The following is a 19,626-nucleotide window of genomic DNA, read 5'->3' on the forward strand; positions in this document are numbered from 1 at the left end:
GGGTTTCCCATTAGGGAACTTGAGCCATTCTGCAGCACAGGGCTTTTTGCAATGTGTTACTGACTTTATAAAAGCCATAGCAGCTTTGTTCTGAGTACTGCCCTCTAGACTTTCTTCTTTCAAACAATATACAGCTCTATTGTAAATCAATGTCCAAAACCATTGCAGCAAAACTACTTTAATCTGGAGGGACCATTTTGTTGAAAAGGGACGTTTCTTTAAAAGGAAAAAAGGTATAAAGAATTTCCTAAGGAATCATTTTGAGCCTTTTCAATCAGCCAGATAATTCACTTCATAGTACAGAAACACAGATTTGTTATTCAATTTTTCAAGAGAAAAAAATAAGGAGAAGAAAAAGATTGCTACTTTAGTCCTATGTGGAAGGAAAAATGAATTGCCATGGAATTAGATCGTGGCATATAAAGCTTTTATGTAAATCAGGAGGTTAAGAGGTTAAGAAGTAAAAAAGCCTGTAGCCCTGTGAAACATGAAAAGTGGACTGTTTCAGATGATGCATGTTCTGGATTTTTAAAAGGACAATTTATCTATAGCTTTGTTTTAAACAGCGGGGGGATTTTGAAATACATGAATCCAGCAAAATGAAATCAAGGTCTTCAAGATTAAAATTTAATCAAGGAAAAAAAAAGCCCTAAATAATATATGGAAATGTCATGGATATTTGAACATTTTGTTTCATGATATAAGGTACATAGGGTTGTTTCTTACAACACAAGAAGGTTAGGTTCTCTTTTATTTTTTTCCTGAGGATAAGCACAGGTGAGAAATACAGCTGTGAGATGGAGAAGCAGAAGTTAGCATCTCCTGTTCTCTCCAATGACTGTAGAAAGTGTGTTCTGCTAATTGTTCTTGCTAGGCATGAATTAACAGATAGGTTCTAGGTCCAGCAGACTTGGGGCATGGTCTATGTATTTAAATGTGTAAGCCACCAAGAAAGGGAGTTTTAAGACCCTATTCTCTTACTTTGACGTCCTTACTAATATCTTTCCTAGAATATTTTAAGTAGTCCCTGGCTAGCTCTGGCTGCAATAATCAGCTTATTTCCCTGATATTTTCGAACAAAAATACTAATCGTCTCTTAAGCTCAGGTTAAAGTTATGGCCATGTATGTACTATCAGATAACAAGACTAGTAAGTAGCAAGTTTCCTTATTTGTGTACTTGGAGTATGCAGAGGAAATGTACACATTTTCCATTTGGTTTAGAAATGCTATGCTAAAATAATGTCTCTTTTGCCATTATGCATTTATTGGAACTCTATGGTATTTCTTAAGCACCTGCATCACATAATTCTGCTTCAAAACAGGGTAAATTTGGGTCAGTTTCACTCCCATGTACATCATAACAATGTAGAGTGACTTAAAATATTTATAGTTTTGGGCTGTATGATATCTTAATGCAAGCCTTGCACTTACATTTGATTTAGCTGTTATCTTGCCCTTAGGGAAATCTCTTTTGCCCAAGAATGCACACTCTCAGTAACAAATAGGATCACAAAATCTCAAAAAAATTGAACAGTAGTAATATTTTTAGAAGGAGGAAATATCTGCCAGGTTGCTATTAGCAAGAATATTGACTTTTTTGCACCCAATTAGAACTGTTATTAAGCACATGGACTCAAAACTTTTAAGGGAAAAATGAACAGGATGTTTATTGCATAGTGTGATCCACTGTTCAAACCTTCTAGAAACTGCAAGTGTATGATGTGTCCCTAACAACATCTCAAGGCACCTGATCCCCTGTGGTTTAGATCCCTATTCGAAGTTCTCTGATCAGATCCTGTGTGGAAAAACTGAAGCAGTTAAGGGAGCATGGACCATTTCATAATTCTTCACTAACCTCAGAAGGTAAATAGCAGTTTCAGTGATCTAGGAAAAATAAACAAAAAATAAACTCAAGGGAAATAAGTATTTCTAACAGGCATTGTCCCGGGTTCAGCAGTAGCAGTCATGTTTCTCCTCCTTGGTAGCTGGTGCAGTGCAGTGTTTTGACTTTCAGCTCGGGAAGAGAGCTGATAGAGATGTTTTGGTTTGGCCAAGGACTTTGTGAGCCTCATGCTCTGCCAGGGAGGAGGGGAAGCCAGGAGGAAGCAGAGACAGGACACCTGACCCAAACTGACCAAAGAGGTATTCCATACCACAGCACGTCATGCCGAGGATGTAACTGGGAGTTACCCGGAAGGGCTGGGAGACTGCAGGGTTGGAGGAGGTATCGGTCGGAGCTTGGTCGGGCTTGGGGGGCGAGTTATCGGTCAGCGGGTGGTGAGGTGTTGTATTCTGTTCCCTTGTTATTTCCTTTATCATTATTATCATTGGTGGTAGCAGTAGTGATTTGTGTTATACCTTAGTTACTAAACTGTTCTTATCTCAACCTGTGGGAGTTGCATTCTTTTGATTCTCCTCTCCGTCCCTCCGAGAGCAGGGGGAGGGCAAGAAAGGGGGGGAAGTGAGCGAACGAATTACCTGACTGGGTTTAAACCACGACAGGCATGCAGTTAAAAATGAGGGGAGCTTTGTCCAAAATTGAGGTTCAAAAGAAACTCCAAGCCACGTGACTTGAAAGCAATTCAAAGGTGGAAGAATAACCCTTTGATCAAGGCACTGACCTGAGAGTAAGCACAGGTTCACATCTTAGTTCCACTGCTGACTTCCTGCATGACATGTGCTGTCTCTGTACTGTGCTTTATTTTCCGTGTACTGAGACTGACAGCATCTAAACTGCATGCCATCGGCGTAGGGCTGTCTTTGTCTTCTGCAGAGAAGTGCCTAGTTCAGTGAAGCTCAACCCTGTAGCATTTTGGCCTCATGGCAGTGCTGCACAGGTTGGTAGAAGCACATCCCAAGAAAAACAGTTCTGAATTCAGCATATCTTTGCAATGCTGAGCTATGGTTTTGCTGCACAAAGCTGCTTAGAAGTTTTTCAAAGATTTTTCCACTGGAAAGAGCTTACTAAAGTGAATTAAAACATTTTGGGAGACTGTATCAACCATATCATGTGCTTTAAGGTGCATTATAAAAACATTTTGCTGTACAAGGGACAAAAGGATTTCCTTCAAGTTTACCACTTCCTCTTTTACAAACTTAAAAAGAAGTTTGATCCTTATCAGCTCAAAGTATTTTATAATATGTTGGCCATGAAAAATAGGGAGATTTTTGTCATTTTGCCTGGATTTGTGATTAAAGCAAGTGTAAAAAATCTTTGCGTTTCCTCTCCGACATATGTCCTACTTTTCAACCCATGTTACTGCATAGTGTCCACTGAGATCATCATTTTAATAAAAATGCCTTCAAAGCATTAATTCCACTGTTACTAATTAAAAAAACCTCTCAGAAGTTCAGTATTCATAAAAGAAAAATCTTATTTGGCTCACCAATATATAAATGTAATCCTTCTAATACGGCAGCATGAATAATAAGGAGCCAAAAGCTACAGATCTAATTACTGGGCATCACTGGCTCAGGAGTCATAAAAACCTTGACTCTGAATAAACAACTCAGATTTCTATTATTAAAGTATAACTATTACTTCTTGTAGCAAACAAACCCTGTATCTTCTTATGATAAAGAAATGCATCCTTATGAAAAGATTAAACCATCTGATTATGTAACAGCATATTTGTGGCCTAAAAATGTCCAACCAGAACCAGTCCTGCTATCATTAATCTTTACACTGAATTCTAATCAGGATATGGTAATGAGAAAAGGAGAAGAGAACTGTCCCTCAATGAGACAGGGCTTGCTGATGTTCCTCCAGGGAAAGGATGTTTCAGAAATCTTATGCCCAGCTCCACTGTCTGTCTGAGAAAAACATGTGTAGAGCAGTGTTATCAAAAATGCTCATCAGCTGGCTCATTTCAGTAGACTCAGCAGACTCAGCTCTTTAGAGGGAATAGAGCTAGGCCCCTGACAAGAGCTCTCTGAAGTCCTTCCCTCCTCTGCTCTTTATGGACCAAATCACCCCTTCCTATGGCAGAATGAAAAAAAGAAACTGTTACAGGAAGAAAATCTCTAGATCACTCCTTTGCACTGTTTTTTTGTTGTTTTCCAAATTGTAGCATGCAGGAAAGGAGTTGGACTTGTTAACAAATGGCTGAAGTTCTGTTTTCACTCAAAACCAGTGGTGGAGACTGGGGAGCACCATGACAGCACAGACTAAAAGGGGAGCATGTTGAAGGCTTTTCATCACCTTGGGGATCCTTGTTCATAGCTAGTCTTGGAGCTCTGTAAGAAATGGGGTTTATAGCCTCCAAGGAGCACCACAGGATAGGTAAATGGCATTTGATCTTAGTAGCTTTTCTGGCCCTCTCTATTTCTAGGCAGCTTCCTTTTTCCAAAAGCATTACCAGACTTTTACAAAGCCTACCACTGATCAATGGGAAGACAATAAGATACTTGTGGGAATAGCTTACCTTGAAGTGGTGCATAGAGTAATAGCTTTCCAAGCCTGCACACTGTTACCCACATTTGTTTGAGAGGCAAAAGCAGATTCTGTGTAAATCCTTACATTTCTGTCATGTGAATTCCAATGAATACCATTTAACTATTTTTCAGGGAGAAAGTTGATTTCCTAATTATGGAGATATCTGTCACTGAGAAATTAAAAAGAAAGGAAATGAACCTACTAAAAAGCAGAACAGTCATTTCCAGGCTCTATTTAGATTGGGAATTTACAAGCATCAGGCCCATACAAGCACAGAAGAAATACTGGTTGTAGGACAAACACAGTTGTGTTCCAGCACCCTGGAGTAAGAAGACTGTAGACATCAGAACAGAGGCTTGCAGCAATGTGCTGATTTAAGTGGATAAGAGAACAGTGAAATAGCTATAGATGTGGCAGGGCTAGATTTCAAATGAATGAGGCTATGCATCAGGACAACAGGAGATAAAACATCAGGAGTGAATAAGTTAATTCATCTTAAATTAAGGTTTGATTGAATGAATCCACTAATAGTTGCACAAAGCAAAAAAATATATAATCTGGGGGGGGGGGGAAACATATAAAGAGCACTCAGCCTTTGTGATAATATTGTAACCTTTTACGATAACAATATGAGGCAAGAATTAATTTGGTCTTTTGTCACATCAAATGAAGGGGCTAAGATCACCTTTACTTCAATGGTGCTGAATTCAGTCCAATGTGAATAAAGACAATTTCTATGACGGGATATTCAAAGCGCCCTAATCCTGTAGGCACGTCTGAATAACCTACCATTACAGCAGAGGAGACTTACAAAAAGAAATAGGCAATAAAATACTAATAATTCAAATACAGACATTATATTGTATTCATAATGGGAAAAATTAAATCCTTCCAGATTACATTTGAGGAACTAGTGACTAGTGAGGAACTTTAGGAGAAATAGTGGAGAAATATAGTACCCTGGTGAGGAGCTGAATGCTTATAAGGAGCGGAGTCTCACAAGCTTCTTGAAGTTGTCTAAATATTAAGTTTAGGGTGATAGAGTTGATGTAATCCACCTGGATTTCCAGTAGATGTTGAGTTAGGTATGAAATCTCTTACTGAAACCTCGTAACAGTGGCATAAGGGGAAAGATTGTGTGGATAAAAATGTTGTTAAATGACCATTGTCAGAGGATAGAAGTAAGTGAATAATTTGGCAGTGGAGAGACCTCGTCTGCAGCATCAATGCCAGCATCTAGGTTATGCAATATAATCTGGGAAAGATGATGAGCAGTGAGATGAAAAACTGTGCTGATAACACAGTAAAAAAGTCCAGTTAAGAAATATTGGCAAAAGATCCCATGATCTTAGTAATAACACAGTGGAAACTGAAATTTAATGTAACGCAACTCTGAAAGGGAAAAAAACCCTTAAGTTTACATGAACTCTGCATTTCCTAGTGACAGTAGAAAATGAGGTACCGGGTTTGCAAAAGACAGTTTTATGAAAATTTCTGGTCAATGCCCAACTGCAGTCAAAAAAAGTTAATCTAGAATTAGAAACTGTGAGGAAAAGAACAGAGAACACAACAGAGAACCATTGCTCATCTTTGAATACCACACGCTGTTCTGGGCCCTGCGTTCCAAAGGATGTAGGAGAACTGGAAAGGTTCAGAAAATGGCAACAGGCACATCAAAGCTATTGGAACAATTCCAGTTAAAGGCAGGATTAAATAGATGTGAATCCTTCAGACTGGAAAAAGAGATGCCTGAGGGATGTAAACCAATGAGTGACATGACAGGGTGGATAGTGATTGACTGTTCAGTTGCTTCCACTACGAGAACAAAAAGACATCAAACACAACCAACAGAAGACAAATTCAAAACATGGTTTCCATGCAATTGATAGTAGACCTGAGGAACTTTTTGCCACAGGATGTTGTGAATGGTTTAGTGGCATTTGGGTGAAGACAGCATGAACTTATGTAAGGGAAATCTGTAGAGGGATGCTCACTGCCCTGAAACCAAGTCTGGTTCAGGAATCCCCTGAGTTGCAAAAGGCTGAAGTGTGGGAAAGACTCAGGAGAAGACCACTTATGTTCATCCTGTTCCTCAGGTATCCGCATTTGACCCTTGGTGGAAACAAAATACTAGGTTGACTGGATCTTTTGTCCAAGCCCGCATGGTTTGCTTATGTTTTTCTATAACATTATATCGGTAACATGGCAAAGCAATTTCAAGTTGCAGGCCATGCTATGTTTGGAGGTTCAAAGCAAACCTACACTGAAAACAATATTCTCAAAGTCTTTGTGAAGCTCCTCTGGCTAAAATACATATCCAGAGCAGTTCACAGAGAAATCTTAGTCTAGCAAACAAAGCAAATAAACTCTGGCATCTCATCTTGTGCCCTGGAGAGTTATCTGGTGGATATTGAATTAAAATGCTTAGCTGCAATTTGCTAAACATACAAAGTTTCTGCATACTTTGACCCTACATGAGTGTAATAGATAATACTGTAGAGACCATGCTGGAATTTGTAAATCCTCCTATGTCTGTGGCAACAGGACCGAATATCCCAAGTTTAGGTTTGTAGCAATACCAGGCATGCAATAAAACTGTAACACTTAACATTTAGGTCTGGATTGTTGGTTACTCTGAAGCTACTTTATACAGCAGAGGCAATGTAATGGGGTAGTTAAAGTGAGTGCAAGCTACCCTTTTACACCCATTTAAGTCTCTTTTATGCTGCCAGAGCAACAAAAAACGGTCTTGGAATAGTGAGCAGCAGGCTGCTCCAGTTTAAATCTGCCATTGTTCGAGAGAGGTACTCCCTGCCTGTTTCATTTCAGGCAGGAAAAATGTACAAGGGAAATGGCAGGAGAATAAACTTGTCACTGATGTGGCCCATAAAAACATGCTGCACAGCTATTTCCTTGATTTTAGGTGACAAAGAAGAGCAAGTTGAAACAAATGACACAGAAAAATGTTCTTTAGATTTGAGCTGTTTCAACAATAATTTGTTGTCCATCAGATTCACAAGGCTTAACTAATGCTTTGTGAACTATATCAACTACCATATCCTTTTTCTCCAAGTATCTTTTCCAGTTCATTAGTCTGTAACTAAAACGTCTCTTGGGTAACCCACCAATTCTAGAAACCCTAATAAACTAACCAGTAATCTCTTCCCCCTGCCATGTCACTTTCACTTCTGTAATTCAAGAGAATTATACTGTCAGTATATATATATATTCCTGAAAGTATAATTTTTCTATAAAAAGAGTTAATCCCCACCAACTCTGTATTTGACCTCATCCTTCCTGATATAAATTTTAAATTTAATGTGTTACTATATGTATCAGCTGAATTCTTCATTTAAAGTCAGGGCTCCCCTCTTAATGACTCCACCACGCCAGCGTCATCGAGGTAACCCCTGGAGTTCCTTTTTAACAGGTTTTTGGCTAGTTTTAATTTTTAGATATATGTTGTCAAAAGATATCCATTAGCTGAGAAATATAAAACATCTTTTATACAATGACATAGGTGTGCAGTACCATTTCTGTGGGCTTGTGGGAAAGCAAATAACAAGTACTAACCTGTAACTGCAGTAGACTATCAACATAAAAATCAAACCTTGTGTTAGCACCTCTTCATCCTAGCATGGTGTTCAACAATAGGCAACGCTTTTAGCCTGCAGAGACTAAGGGGGAAGTAATTCTAATATATAAGACATGGGCACTTTCATTATCATTAGGAAGCATGCTGGATTATTCATGAAAGTCCCACTCAGAGATAAGCAGGCATTTGCCATTTATTCCTTAGTGTAATTTCACTTAACATATCACTTTTTATGTTAACCTTGTGGAAGGTATTTTGATCTTAATTGGGTTTTTTATTAACACATTACTAAAACTCTGTATCCATTTGTAACTTCCCATCTAGCACCAGGTTGCAGAGCCATCCATCAGGGGCAATATATATACCTATGTTATGGGAAACTCTGCAAGATTACCTAAACAAGGAGTCTGGATTTATCTGGAAGTGTGTTGGAAGGACAGGCTCTGTGGGGCCACTCCACTTCAGCAGAGAATAGGCAGACTGTGACAACCCTGCTTGCAAGCATTGCTCCAGACAAAAGAGTGTTTTATAGGAAATGAAGTGTTACTGTCAGATGCAGTTCAGTTTCTTTCCAGGCTCTTTTTTTTCCACAGCACTTCTCTCCTTTCTTCTTTGGGACTCCTTGGGAAACCAAAATGCAGAGCTGTGTCCTGTATGTGGTCATTGCTTCTCTGTACTGTGCCACCGACTTCCTGCACATCCGGGGAGGATGAGCAAGGTGAGGCATTAGCCTGGCAAAGGATGGCGAAGGATAGCCTGCTTGTGCTACAATTTCATCTCCAAAGAAAAGGTTGAACAAACTGGTCTTTTATGTGATTTTGACTAGGCATGGTGAAGTTACAGAATCATAGAGCCATAGAATGGTTTGGGTTGGAAGGACCTTAAATCTCAGCTAGTTCAAACTCCCCTGCCATGGGCAGGGACACCTTCCACTAGACCAGGTTGCTCAAAGCCCCATCCAACCTGGCCTTGAACAATTCCAGGGAAGGGGCAGCCACAATTTTTCTGGGAAATCTGTTCCAGCATCTCACCACCCTCACAGTAAAGAACTTCCTTGTATCTAGCATTACATACTGGTAAGTTTTTAGCTGAAGAGCAAATAAATGAATTACTTCATAGCAAACTTACCTTGCTTATTTGTATGGGACCAGGAAGGAACAGAGATGTTAGAGGAAAATGATTTGCCTAATTTTTATGTTAAAGAGACAAAAATATATTTGCATATGGCTACCTCTTCAAATGATGGTCAGCAAGGTAGTGGTAAAATGAACTGTTGCCCATACTTGAAATCTGTTTTTTTGTGGTAAGGCCCACAGGACTGGGTAATTCCTACTTGCCAAATTAGAGTAGGGCTCTCTCTGTTGACTTGCATTTTTCCTGGACTATACAACTCCATGTAGTTATATGTTTGTTTTTTTTCTATATTCATAATATGTAACAGTAGCTCAAATCAAACAAAATGCATCAAAGTTTACACTGTTTAAGTGATAATAATCAACCAAAAATGGTCTGTTTACTGCTGGTCTGCTTAGTGCCTTTAATTGAGTATATTCTTCAAGATTGTTTTATTTCTTAATTACATAAAAGTAACTTCATTTCTAAAGAAATTAAATAAAATTCCCTTAGAAATTGCTCTAACAAAACATTTATTCCTACTAAAAAGTTATCCCTATGTGATTTTTGACTTCTATTATACAACACAATTCTCTGTTAAACTGTACAGAATGTATAAAAGTAATACCCCAGGGAAGTTTTTAATAGTTTATTATTCAGTGGACCTTTTCCATAAAATGCTTTGGTTTGTATGCGCTTCCTCTCACCTCTCCTCTTCTTGATTGTTCTGCCTACTCCAATATCTCTTCACCATTCTAATAAATGACAGCCATGTCAAAAAGCCAGATAAATCAATGAAATCATCGATTTAGAGAGGAATGAAAAATGGTGCTGTAGAAATGCGCCTAAACAAGAGGCAGTGAAGGCTTGACTCAGTTATTGTGAAGAGAAGAGCAACTTTTTGGAGGTAGATCTTAATCTGTTAACCAGAATGATCTCTGTATAATGGCCTTATTTTCTTATGTTCCTATTCCTCCTTGTGTTGGCTCCTATGCTGAAACTGTTATTGTGGCAATAACAGACATTTATGCTGTTTACGTTATCATCCTAATGTGTGACATGATTAGCTTGCTTACAACATGACAATATTACAATATTGTTTATGGCAACTACTGTCTGGGAAAGCGTAGAGAAGGGAGGGACACGCCATACTGCATTACAGCTCACACTGGAGCTGAACAAGCTGCTGTGTTCCTCCTTCATGGGGAACAAAGATCAGTTCCTTCCTATTTCAGCTTGCATCTCTCTGAGCTTCTTTTTGGATTTTGTTTAAAGATCCAGCGAGAAGAAAATAAGAACAGGTCAAGTGGCCTATATAATTATTGCATTTCATCTTAACATGGTAAATTCTGCATGCTTGAATGTGAAGCAGTAAGTATACCCAGGCTGAACATTTTGATAGAATCACATTACACAGTGATGCAGTGAAACCAGGGCAGGTTCCATGTTATTTCATGTTTTTGAAAGGAATTACAGACATTTCTTGCAGCCATCATGCTATCATTTTATATGGGCCAAAATTGGGCCATAACCAAAGGTAGCATTTCTGCTCAGTTATGGGTATTTTAAATCCCTGCCAATATTTCTGAATATCCACAAATATAATTAAATACATATTTCAGTCCAGCCACCAGGCGCAGGAGATGACATCTGGGGTTTGGGTTTGTTTTTTTTCCTAAATCCTCATAAAAAAAAAAAAAAAGTAAAATAAAAATGTAAAATAAGAACTGTCTTTCTTTACAAACCAATCTTGCTTTAACACTGCATATCAGAGATTTCAGACTATTACTTTGTCTGCAGATGGTTTGTTTTTCTTTCATTTTTAGGAGTTTTGCTTGATCAGTAAATAAAGGAACTTCAGAAATGTTCTTTTTTGGTTGAAATGTACTCATACAGATTTGATTGCCTGCATGTAGCGCACCACAGAATGCAATAGATATTTTTCATCTGCATACTACCTGATCTCACAGCCTGGAAAATGTCAGGTGAGAAAAATGCTGGATTCCATGTACCCAATCAGCCAATACAGGTTTATTTTAAAGAAACATTTTGGTATATTTCCTGACATTTTAGCCATTATATTATTACACTGTTCCCTTTGTTAAGAACGCTGTAGAGGCATGTGGATTGAGACTTGTTTACCACTCTTCTATACACCATTTCTTCTGGAAATCCTAAAGTAAGGGGAATAAATGCTTCACTGCTGATCAGAGTAGATTACATCTGTGCTGAAAAGCATAAACTTGGTACCTAAATCAACACTACTCCATTTTGATAGTATTTCATGTTATGATAGCTCTTCGTTTTCTCTTTTCTAACAAACATATTTACAGAAATAGTACTTGGAGATTTAAAGCATCCCATTACATTTTACATGAAGTGCAGTAACTATCACAGCACAGTAACTATCAGCCTATAGTCTGAGGGAGAAATTCCTTGATAAAACCATGGTCATTGGTTTAATCTTCCATCTCCTTTATTTATAACAAGTTTTGTCACAAGAAAAACATCATGCACCAGAATACATCTGGCAAGAAAGTGAAGATGCTGTTGCCAGTAGCTGTTGAGGTAATAAATGTCATGCTAAATGAAGGACTGCAACACCTTGAAGAGCATCAGATTTTATTGTGCTTCTCAGTCCTTGCTCAGATTTTGGCTGGGTTATCTCTGTAGTCATACCACTTTCCCATATTTTGAGATGATTGTCTTAATGTCAGTTATACAAAGAAAAGTTTCAATGTACAAGAAAAATAAGCATATGAACAGTGAATGGCAAGAAGCCCTGACATTCTTCTATCTTCTGTCACAAAATCCGTTGTCATACCTCAGCTCCCCTTGCTTTCCAAGATTTAATATGAAAATGAGTATGAAAATAAATCAATTTCTGAAGGTGTAATCAAGAGAGGTGGCATTCAGCAGTTTCTTCAGAAAGTAAAGTGGTAGTGGAAGCACTTGATAGACTCAAGCTCTTGCAGACTCATTACTAATAGCAATTTCACAGGTTTCCTGTTCTACCCTGCCATCCAATTCTCCCCTCTAATTGTGAAATGCTTGTTCATTCTCCATGTTTTAACCCCTGCCCTCATTAAGGCGAGGAAAATGAACTGCTAACTTAGAAGTAGTGCTGTGATATTAACATTATGCAGTTTATATGTTTCCCCTCTAGCCAGTTTCACGTGCAGGCTAATTTTGTCTTCAAGCCACAAGGGGCATATGTTCACCCTGTCTTTTGCAGGCAAGTTGGAGCTCATTCTGCATGCCCTCTGAGCAAGGCACAGGTGAACCAGCTCTGACTCGAGGACGCTGTTTAATATATAGCCATTACTTCTTACATCCAATAAATGTTTGGGAAAAACTCCTCTGTGGGGATTATTTTCACCTGAAGGAGAATTTGTCTCAAAAAATGTTACATACAAACCCAGAATTCCACAGTTCACACACAATTTTATTTACCATTGTTTCTTCTCTTTCTTTTTTTTTTCTTCATTTAAAGTAAATTGCAAACAACCTCCTCATGCAGACCACTATTTGCACACGAAAGACAGGAAAAGTAAAACATACGTCTTTTCTGGAATGAGATTTTCAAGAAGTCTTAAAGAAAATCAGTATTTGCCCCAGTATACATTGCAGTAGGAATGCAACATTTCTACAAGAACTTGAATTTCTTCCCACAGAAGAAGGCAAAGCTTGCTAGACAGTGACCCTGTGGAAGCCAGAATTTGCTTCCCCTCTTCTCATCTCACTTTGTGTTCTCCACAAAACGTTTTGAGGTTGATTTGAAAGATTACTGTCTCTCCACAAAACAGCCCCTGTGCCATGTACAGCACAGGCTTTTCTCCTCCTTTGTCCCCAACATCCTAGCAACATCAAACCCTCTAATGGTGGGTGCTCATACAAGCTCTGAGTAATGCTAGGGAAAAGACAAGGTAGCCACAACGCCTGTCATTATACAGTCTGAAGGTGGAGAAGCCGTGCAGTGTGGCTGCAGCGTTTGCCTCTGACTTGCTGTACACCTCCATCCTTCCCTTTCAGCTCATTTCTCACTCCCTCCCCAACCACAGCAGAATTAAGCTACTTGGGTCACGTTTCCTGAGGTTCTGCTGTTTAATTTTAACAAGAAACATTAAAGGTGCAAGATAAATACTACCTGTGATTGGCTGGCAGGCAGTTACATGTTCATCTCTTACAGAGTAGCTGAATCCTGTTCTTAGATGCTGCAGCTTCAGAACAGTTCAGCTGGATCCAAAAGAATTTATTTGCATGTGTTGCAGGGAAAAAAAAGTGAACAGACTCTGACCCAATGTCTAAAATACAGATAACTTAATACTTCTGTAAGAAGCTGTATTTTCTATTTCTTTTTTTTTGCTTGACTTACAAGCAATGTATGTGTACACCAGTTTATCTTACTTTTACTCCCTAAAAATAACAGAGGGGAAGTGGTTACAGTGTTTACATATTAGCACCATCTACACTTGTTAAAATATTCTTCCGGGAGCATGTATGTTTATAACTCTAAAGTTAATTTCTACTTAGCAACTAATGTTAGTTAACTAATAAAAGAGACAAAAAATTAAAGGATGAATGGAAACATTATATTGTAATGGAGTTATACTTTGACTGTGAAAGTAAGTTTCCTTTTAATAAGTAGTCTTTACAAAAACAGCGGTGGTCACCTAGATTAATTAACCTTGAAATAGCTGCAATATTACTTACTCTTAATACATTTATCTATAGGCAGTTAACCAAGCAAATTAACACTCTGGAGTTACTGTTACATACCTACCAAATATATATATTTTTTGAAGATGAACAAGAAAATATGTTTCTCTCTTACAAGATGTGCTGTATCTCTATAGCTATCTGCTCTACGTGGTTCTGCTCCAGAACACAGAAACCTTTATTTTTTTGTGATAGCAGCAAGATATTAGAACATTTGCAGACAAATACATAAAAGCATGGAGCTAAATATTCTTACTGTGGAGCTGCAGAAAGAGGTCCTAAAGCTTCATGATCTTAAGGTCCCTTCCAACCCTAACCATTCTACGATTCTGTGATTCATGAGAGTAACTTCAGGGGAATATTTGCATGCATGAAGATGGCCTAGATAAAAGTCAGGAAGGAGCAGGGGACAGTTCTTGAAACTAATCTACTGCTAAACACAGAAGCTAAGAGTTGTTAATTCTTGATAAAAATGGACTTGACTTCTCATATGACCTGACATATGACTTAAATTATTTTAAATATGTTCCTCTTAAAATGAATAATAATACTTTGCTCTCCTGTAGTGTCTGTTGGTGGAGGATTTTAAATTGTGCTTAATGCCTCAATTAATTAAAGTTCTAGACATGGAGAGTGAAGCAGGCAATAGTCTGAGAAAGACTCAAAGAAAATATGGTTCCTTCCTAAGCTTTGCGAGCCTTTTTAGGCCAACAATTTCATACGATTTTACTTTCTCCCAAGCACTTTGAGGCAATCTACTGCCATTTGACACACAAAGGAAAGGGTTTCCCATGATGTTTCCCAAAATTAATTCATTTTTCTTGGTCAAAACAAGGTTTTATAACCTGAATGGCAAACAGGTGCTGAAAGGCCAGCTATAGCTAGGGCCCAAAGCTAACAGTACCTGGTGAATTCTCCAAGGAAGATTATAGCTATTTTACAAGTGGGTCAGATCCACGCAAACCTAGCAAAACTCTAAAAACTCTGTAACAGATCAGTGACAAAGCTGGAACTAAATCTGACCATCCTCACTATCAATCACCTCGCATTAATTATTTCCATTTATTTAATTTTATTTGTAATGCAAGGCAGATACTTTTTCTGAACACAACAGAAAAAACAGACTTTGGCCAGCAGAATGTACAGCCAACTTGAAGCAGTGAACATCATTAACTCTTAGCCAGTCAATTCATGTTACGTACAAGTTTCTACAGGACAGACAGGGTCAAAATCCAAAATATATCAAAGATCAGCAGATGAAAAGTGAGGGACATAATCAGCTGGGAATATATCAAGCTCTCCAAAATATTCTTTGTATTACTGTTTTAAATTGCAGTACAGAGAAAAGAATACACCATTAAGTGGTGATGATTTTAGATTAAGCATTTACGTTTAGACAAGCTACAATATCATACACAGACAAGAGACTGCTATTTTTGAATGGCATCAAATTGTGAATTGAAGCACAGTGGGTAGGAAAATGCTGCAAAGGATTTTGAAAATGATTGCTCATCTGTGTAGTAAAATATATCCTTTTTAAAGTCCTGCTGTGACCAGTATAAAATGATCGGGGTGAGAGCCTGCAGGGGGTCTGCCGTTGTGTAGGAAACAGAAGAAAATTCATTGTCCAGCAAAGGCCTGGGTACATTACAGGTAAATGAATAAACCCAGACAAAATACTGATAGGAAGTTATCCTACAAGTAAAACTTCTCTGAAATCAAGGCAGCTGTGTTTTAAAGCATTAGTTGATTAGAACAAGACTAGCAAATTTCCAAGCAAGGGGTGTCTTGAGCTGTATTTTTCTGTCTTAAATTAGAGGAAAAGTGTGACAGCAGGAGCTCAGCAGAAGCTCAGCAAGAGCAAGAAGAGGTTTCCCCTTCAAGAGGCAAGATGTTGCTAATTAGCTGACTGGTAACATCTTAGCTCTGTGGCAGGTAGACAGGAGCTCCCTGCCGCTGGTATTCAGATGGGGCTGGAAGCCAGCCCCTCCTACAGATGTCTCCCCTGAGATGCTATACCTGCAACGGCCCACTATGTGCTATTCAAACCTGCTCACTTTCTGCCTTGAGCACTGGCAGTATCTTGTGAGTCCTTGATTTTGCCAGTTGGTATTTAATGTGGTTAATCTACTTTTGTCATTTATGACATTCCCTTTGAAGCATGTATGGACTTGCAGAAAGCACTCCCTCAATTATCAGATCCACCTGTCACACAGGCCTGGACTCCCATCCAGTGAAGAAGGAATGGTGAGTAAATGGTGTAAAATGTAGCTTCTCAAGATTATGTTTCTATTTGCATTCACACCTTATTCCTGAAGGTTCTTTCCAAGCTCTAGAAACCTACTTTTATATGGAAGAGAGTACTTTTTTCTTTACTTTCCAAGTGTTAAGTTTTCATACAAGTGTGGTATCTTGTTGAGCTACTCTTGCTATGAATTTGCAGACTATGCATCAGAGGATATATGTATGCAGCTGTAAAAGGAAATAGATTTTAAATGAGAATGGAATCACATAATCATTTTATGAAGATGCCAATGATAAGGTATCCTATCATCTTGCTACTTCAATCTGGCAGGCATTTGTGGATTTTCAGTATTTTAGATGTTGCTCATCTTCAACCAGCTGCCACGAATGGAGCTAAAATCTATTTCAAAGGAGAGTGTGAACTACTGTGTGAAATGCTCCACCAGAAGCACTGAAAAGCTGTAAGGGCTTGGTTTTCTGTTGCATCAAACCTTTTAATTTTTACCATGCAAAGTAAAAAACAAATAAATGCCATCATAATTTGAGAGAAAGTTATCTTCAATAAAATACTACACAAGTAATTACACCAGTGGAGGGCAATGCAAATATGAACGCAGCTGCTCTGTGCCAATTTGTCCCTTTGGAAAATGAGAGAATTGGGAACAGCTGGCCATTGCCAGGGATACTCTTTTTGTAGGCATGGCCCAGAGGACAGTTTTCTCTCTGAATGGTGAGACAAAGGGAATATGGGATTAAATTTGGGACAAACACAGGTTTTCCTGAGTTTTTGGCAGAGTTTTAAAGGGAGCAGATAATTAAAATTCTTTTTGTAAGAAGGGAATGGTTATAGTTCTAATTCATGAGAATAAAACTAGAAGTCTAAACTCTAATTTGTAGGGGTTGTTGTGGTGGAATGAAAAGTGCCATGAAACTTCACTTAAAGCCACAGGAGTAGGGTTGGGGTTTGGCTTTGGGAGCTAAGGAGGAAGTTAAGAAATTTTCTTGATAGATTTTTTTTTTTTCCTCTGATGGACATCAGCTCAATGCTTTAAAATAGGTCTGTTCTGGCATTGTACAAACCTTCCTTGAAATTTAGCCTACGTTAGGAACATGAAGAAAGCAATGGCGAAATCTTGTCAGCACGTAAAGAATCATGTATTGCTTCTATTTCAGCTTGTCTGATGACTTTATTGTTTCAGACAGTAAACTAACTGCTGGCTTGGCCTTTCACCTTCTGTCCCACACAAGTATTGCTGAAAGATATTGAAGTATTTTTGCCTTCTGAGATAAAACAGAGCAGTGTGATTTTTTGGCAGAGGTTAAGCATTCAACATCCAATAACAGGGCACTTGGCCTGAAAGATGGCATACAATACTAGTAGACCTAATAAAAACTATGGTTTCTGTCCCATAAGTAGGTAGTAAAAAGGTCCCTAAAGTCTACAGAGTTTGTACTAATGGAACTGGACTAATAATTTAATCCCTTATCTTGATTCTTTAAAGCCTTGCTTACTGCATAGTCATTTATGTTAGTGCAAAATGACCACAAAATGAAAGTAAAACTCCTTTTTTTTTTTTTCTTCTTTTGGTTGCAGCCCCACAGTCTTTAGTACAAGATCTGCATGTGTCTGTCTGGCCTGGCAAATATGAACCAGCATAGGCCTGGGCACATAACTGCATTATCGTCAAAGTGGCCAGAACACATGATGCAGTGGATAAGCTTTAAAAGAGACTACCTGACACAGAGGCAATAAAGTCATTCCAGTACCATGCTTTGAACAGCAGAGTAGAATTACATTATTCAGCATTGTGTGTCATATAAATACGATATTTCCAAGGTCATATTAGTGATAAAATCATGTTCGAGGCCTTCGGAACTCTGTTTGTTGTTCTTTGGTTTGATACAAAATTTTGCACAGCAATAAATAACAAAAAAAGAGAGCAATAATAGTGTAATAGTGCTTTGTCTGGGATTTCTAAGACTGAGACTGACTTCTTCCTGACAGTGGGGCAAGAAGTGAAATGACTGTTCAGGTTGGCTTTGATGATAAATATTTGCATGATATATCCAATGTACAGAAAAACAATTGCGTTGGGTCAGTTTGTTACCATCATTCCCTACTCGTACAACAAACATAATAAATATTGCTAAAGTGTAAAGGAAGCAAATCTGTCTTTCAGCAGGAGGTGTGATATACTCAGGACGGGACTTAATTTTGGTTTGGGCTTTTTTTTTATGATCTGCACTACCACTTCATCTCATTTAGTACACAGTATGACACTATCTCTGCAGTGATTTTCTCCAGTGGTTCTGTATTGTTTTCCTTCACTGTCTTTTGATGGAAGGTTGTGTGATCATTTCAGATAACTGAGGAAGTGTTTTCCTTTGGCATTGCTTTCTTTGATATTTGATAGTATGATTTTTATCTCAATTTTAGTTTCACCTCCAATATATTAGCTATACAACTCTTCTGGTGAGTGTTGATCCTGAAACTTGTTTTATGTTAGCAGTGGAGCTACTCGTACATTTGATTATCCACACAGAACAACCTGTAAAGACCTTATTTTTTTCAGTAATGCATGGTTTTCATTCCCTTGCAGAACCAAGTTCACCATCTTCTTGCTTCTTTAGCAATAATTCTGTAGCTGCATTGTACTACGTATATTGGGTATAAATCATTATTAGATTAGCAGGGTAAATTTTTGCACACATTCATCATCTGTGTAAGTAAGTAACAAAGTGTGAGGCACCAAAAGCCAAACTGTAGTTCACGGTCAGTGATTCTGTTTGTTAAGAGCCTGCCATAGTTCACAGATTTCATTTTGTGTAGTAATCTACAGTGACACTGCTACGCAGGAAGCTGTACCAGTCAAGTTCAGTCCTACTTTGCTTAGATGTATTTTTGCTGATTTTCATTTGGTGCTTTAGTTTTTGAGTCAGTGTCAGAAGCACCCTTTGGCTTCAGGAAGGGTTGCTGGTTCCACCATGAAGAGGACAGTAGCTTTAAGAGGTGGGAGCCATCAGACACTGATATGGGAATGGTTTATGCTTTCATTAGGATGTAATTTTTGACTGCCTAGTACTTTGCAGTTAAAAAGTATATATAAAATTAGTATTCTTTGCTGTATTGCGGTTAACATGTGGAAGCAATGCAATTATGCTATGCAGTCATTCATACTAGCTATCCAGAGAACAAGCAGCCTTGGATTTTTACTCTAGTTTTTACCTTCAAAGATGTTTCAGTGCTCAGGAATATAGAATACTTTAGATCCTCTTCAGTCTTCCTTGGATACTGAGACTAAATTTAACTGCTCTGGCTGATACAGCCCTGCTTCCTAACAAGGTTAGCATGACAGACCCATATTGCATTTGGTGTACATTAACTTCTCTCTCTTGGTAAACTGTTACACAGAACACTGATTGAAGATAACACAAAAAGAGCTGCTTGAAAACAAACTGTTTCTATCCATCAAAATGTACTCTGAACAAAGGCCTATAGCAATAAAGATTTGCGTTTCC

The sequence above is a fragment of the Pezoporus flaviventris genome, unplaced genomic scaffold, assembly GCF_033815535.1.
Source record: "Pezoporus flaviventris isolate CSIRO_AGI_PZ_B2104156 unplaced genomic scaffold, CSIRO_AGI_Pfla_v1 ptg000002l, whole genome shotgun sequence".
In the NCBI taxonomy this organism is placed as follows: domain Eukaryota; kingdom Metazoa; phylum Chordata; class Aves; order Psittaciformes; family Psittacidae; genus Pezoporus; species Pezoporus flaviventris.